The sequence below is a fragment of the Triticum dicoccoides genome, chromosome 2B, assembly GCF_002162155.2.
Source record: "Triticum dicoccoides isolate Atlit2015 ecotype Zavitan chromosome 2B, WEW_v2.0, whole genome shotgun sequence".
NCBI classification, from domain to species: domain Eukaryota; kingdom Viridiplantae; phylum Streptophyta; class Magnoliopsida; order Poales; family Poaceae; genus Triticum; species Triticum dicoccoides.
Genome location: NC_041383.1, coordinates 804328562 through 804333516, shown reverse-complemented (window position 1 = coordinate 804333516; position 4955 = coordinate 804328562).

Sequence of the window (4955 nt, the reverse complement as noted above, 5' to 3'; positions counted from 1 at the left end):
CACTGAGTTTGGAGAGGAAAAACCCATGCTGCGCTCGAGTCTGTGCCTTCGTGAAGAAGTCAGCCAACTGTAACTCAGAGGGCACATAGTGAAGAGCGAGAGTCTGATCCTGCACAGCAGCTCGCACAAAGTGGGCATCCACACCGATGTGCTTGGTGAGCTCATGCTTCACCGGGTCACGCGCAATACTGATAGCACCAGTACTGTCAGACAGTAGAGGAGTTGAGGTAGTAGCAGACACACCAAAATCCTCAAGTAACCACCGTAACCAGATCACCTCAGCCGTCAACATAGCCATGGCGCGCAACTCAGCCTCTGTACTCGAGCGAGAAACTGCAGTCTGCTTCTTTGTCTTCCAGGCAATAAGAGAGCCACCAAGAAAGACACAATAAGCAGACAGCGAGCGTCGATCCGAGGGATCACTAGCCCAGGTAGCATCAGAGTAGGCCTGGAGCTCAAGAGAGCTGGAGCGGGGAAAGAAAAGGCGCTGAGAGATCGTGTCACGAAGATATCGGAGAACACGGAGGAGATGACTATAGTGGACAGAGGTGGGGGCTGAAACAAACTGACTCAGGATGTGAACAGGATAGGAGATGTCAGGACGCGTAACAGCAAGATAGACAAGACTGCCAACACGATGACGATAGCGAGTGGGATTAGGAAGAGGGTCACCATCGGTGGCACGAAGCTGAACGTTGAGCTCCATAGGAGTCACAACCGTGCGCTCATCACCGAGAGCAGCGCGAGCAAGGAGATCCTGAATATATTTTTCTTGGGAGATGTAGAAGCCATCAGAGGTCGAGGAGATCTCAATCCCAAGAAAGTAGCGAAGTGGACCAAGATCAGTCATAAGAAACTGGTCACGAAGGCGAGCCTTAACAAAGGCGATGTAGTCAGTGTCGTCACCGGTGATGATCATGTCATCAACATAGAGAAGAAGAAGAGTCCGACCACGAGGAAACGTGTGAACAAAGAGCGCGGGATCATGGTCACTGGGCAAGAAACCAGCGGCGGTCACCACAGATGCGAAGCGCTCAAACCACGCGCGAGGGGCCTGTTTGAGACCATATAGAGAACGGCGAAGTCTACAGACCAGACCATCAGGAGCATAGTACCCCTGTGGTGGCTGCATATAAACCTCCTCACGCAACTCGTCGTTGAGAAAAGCGTTCTGAACATCAAGTTGAGAGATGGACCACTGACGAACAGAAGCCACAGCAAGAAGAGTGCGGACAGTGGTCATGTGGGCCACAGGAGCGAAAGTCTCATCATAATCGCGCCCCTGCTCCTGCTGAAAGCCACGGGCCACAAGACGAGCTTTGTAGCGCTCAAGAGAACCATCGGAGCGAGTCTTAAGCTTGTAGACCCACTTGCAGGTGATGGGACGGACACCGGAAGGGAGGGGAACCAGATCCCAAGTGCCAGAGCGCTCAAGGGCAGCAAGCTCCTCGACCATCGCAAGCTGCCATTCAGGCTGAGTCATGGCAGTGCGATAGGAAGTGGGCTCAGTCAAAACAGAGAGACCGTACCGAGCAGGAGAGTAGCGATCAGGTGGAGGGCGAGGCCGAGCACGGAGGTTATGAACCGGAGGGGGCGTGGGAGGAGATGCACCAGAGGTGGAAGGCTCGTCAGAGGAGACATCCTCAGAACGAGAACGTCGAGTGTAGTGAAAAGGAAACGGTGAGAGAGGACGACGGACTGGAGAGGATGGGGGAGAGGTGGAGGAGGAGGATGGAGAAGACGGGTTCTGTGGTGACTGAGAAGGAATGAGAGGTGTCGTAGGGAGAGGTGACACAGGAGGCACGTAGCGGGGTGTATCGGGAAGGAGAAGGAAAGCAAGGTCATCGACAGAGAAACTCGAGGAAGAAGAACGTGGGTAGTAAGAACGAGACTCATCAAAAGTCACATCACGCGAGATGCGCAAGCGACGACCTACAGGATCCCAACATCGATAGCCCTTGTGCTCATCGCTGTAGCCAAGGAAGACACACTCAACCGACTGAGCAGTCAGTTTGGTGTGTTCTCGGGGGGCAAGAAGAACATAGCACACACATCCAAACATACGAAGAGCTGAGTAGTCGGGAGAGCGACTAGTGAGACACTCCATAGGAATACCACCCTGAAGAGCAGTTGATGGCTGAATGTTGATGAGATAGGTGGATGCGGAAACAACCTCAGCCCAAAAATGGGGTGGAAGGGAAGCAGCAATCATTAGCGCACGAGCCATCTCAAGCAAATGACGATGCTTGCGTTCAGCAACGCCATTTTGAGCACGAGCCCCAGGACATGAGAACTGGGCAAGAGTACCCTGTTCCGCTAGAAAACCACACAACAGCTGAGAGATATACTCCCCAGCGGAGTTAGCACGAAAAGTACGAATGGATGTGGCAAACTGAGTGTGAACCATGGAAGCAAAACGTTTGTATATAGAGAGAACCTCGCTACGAGATTTCATGAAGTAGAGCCAAGTGTAGAGAGAGAAATCATCAATAAACAAAACATAGTAGCGATGACCACCTTTCGAATCAAAGGGAGCAGGACCCCAGACATCAGAATGAACTAAGTCAAACGGATGCTGAGATACTGACTCACTAGTAGGATAAGGTAATTGAGTCTGTTTGCCAAGTCTGCAACCATTACAATGTAAGGAGACATCTCCAGATACAGACCCTAAGAGGCCCTGACGAACTAAAGAAGACAAGCGAGAACCACAGATGTGACCAAGGCGATGATGCCACTGCTGAAAGGACGCAGACGAAGAGGCAGCAAGAGCACGAGAGCTGGCAGAAGTGGTGGCAGCGGAAGGAACACAAAGCCAGTCAACCTCCCTAAGGCCCTCTGACTCACGGCGCCGAGGGCCAGCTCCAACCAAAGCCTTGGTGTGACGATCCTGAATGGAGCAAGAGTCGGTATCAAGAATGACACGACAACCAGAATCAGTAAGTTGGGCAGCGGAAAAAAGATTCATGGTAAGACGAGGAACATGTGAAACACTCGAAACAGAGAAGGACGAAGTGGAAAGAATACCACGACTAGAAACAGGAAGAGATGTGCCATCGGCAGTAAGAACATGAATGGGCGAATCAAGAGGTCGAAGAGAAGACAGTACAGATGAATCAGGAGACATATGGAAAGAGGCTCCAGAATCCAAAACCCACGAAGATGTACCTGACTATGTAGATGCCTGCGGCGGTGGAGAAGTGGCTGCAGTCACAGCAGCAGCTAAACCAGTCGACGAAGAGCCTGAGGAGGCCAAGAGACGTTTGAGCCTCATAATGTCCTGGTCAATGAGTGACGGAGTCGAGGAAGATCCAAGAGTCCCATTGGAAGAGGAGCACCGCTGGTCTCGCTTCTTCTCACGGCAATTAGACTCTGGGTGACCGGGCCGAGAGCAGTAACCACAGAAGGTGTCACGGCGCGACCGGCCCCTCTCAGTGTAAGCAGGTCGACTCACCCCCCCTGAAGGCGTGGGGAGGAGCGGTGGAGCGGTGAGCCGAGCAGACGACACAGGAGCGCGAGAAGCCAACACAGACGGGACCACCAGCAATCCAGCAGAACGAAGGCGGGTCTCCTCAGCACGAAGCTCGGCAAGCACCTCCGAGATAGGAACACGACCACGAGCAAGCAGGTGAGCACGTCGTGGCTCAAACTCAGAGCGGAGATGAGATAAGAACTCATGAACCCTCTGAAACTCCAAGTCAGACCGCATAGTCTGACAGCAACGGCAAGTGCCACAAACGACTGTCCGCAGTGAGTCAAGCTGACGCCAGATGGCAGAGCACTGTGAATAGAACTCATCAACAGATGAGTCACTCTGCTGAAGAGCATGCTCCTGACGCACTACAGAGAGGTATAAAGCATCGCCAGAGGGCTGATAGCGCTGACAAAGATAGGACCACATCGCTGCAACAGTGCCAAGGCCCATGAATTTCGAGGCAAACTGAGGGAGGACACTCGCAGTAAGAACAACAGTAGCTCGAGCATCATCATTGCACCACTGAGTGTAAGCAGACAGATCATCCCGGTAGACTGAAAGGGCATCAGAATAAGCAGATACCTGCTGATCATAGGCATCAACTGCAGCGTCATCAAGAGCCTTGTCTGCATCCCTATCAGCCGGAGAAGCCTCAGCAGCCAGCACTGGGGGCACTGGGGGAATAGGAGCAACCGGAGCAACAGGGCAGGGCGGACAGGGTACCTCGCCAGAGAGAACACCCCACAGCAGAAGGCCGCGCATATGGATACGCATGAAGCCTACAAACTCAGCATAGTTGGTGCCATCAAAAATCACTAAGCAGCGAGGAACAGCAACATAGCCTGAAGATGACATACTGAGATATCTTGTTTCTCTCTCTCTCTCTCTCTCTCTCTCTCTCTCTCTCTCTCTCTCTCTCTCTCTCTTTTTGCCGAACTGAGGGCAGATCGAGCCGAGGCGCTCGTTCACACGCGGGCACCCAAGGCGGATCGAGCAGAGCGCTTGACGCAGGGCTGGATCAGCGAAGAGGCTGCCAGCCAGAGAGGGACAAGGCCTGGCGCGAGGATAGAAGGCCCAGCCCGACGCTGGGGCGGGATCTGGCAGAGGAGCGCCCGATCCAGAAGAGCAGCGGCGTGGCAGAGCCTGCTCGAGCGGGGAGCGACGCGGGAGAAGGCCTGCTCGAGCGGGGAGGAGCCCGCGCTGGTGGGGAGCGGCGCGAGAGAAGGCCTGTCGAGCGGGGGAGCGACGCGGTAGGAGGCCGGTCGAGCGGGGGGAGCGGGAAGGGGGCGCAGCGGGAGCATGGGCGGAGATGCACCAGGCGGGGCAGGAGCAGTCGCGACGGACAGGCGGCATGGGGAGCGCCCGAAGTCGAGCGGGAGTGGCCGGAGACAAGGAATAGGAGTCCGGCGGCGGGGGGAGTGAGGCACGGAGCTGCGAGCGTGCGGGAGCGGGAGAAAAACCTAAGCATCTGAGACCATGT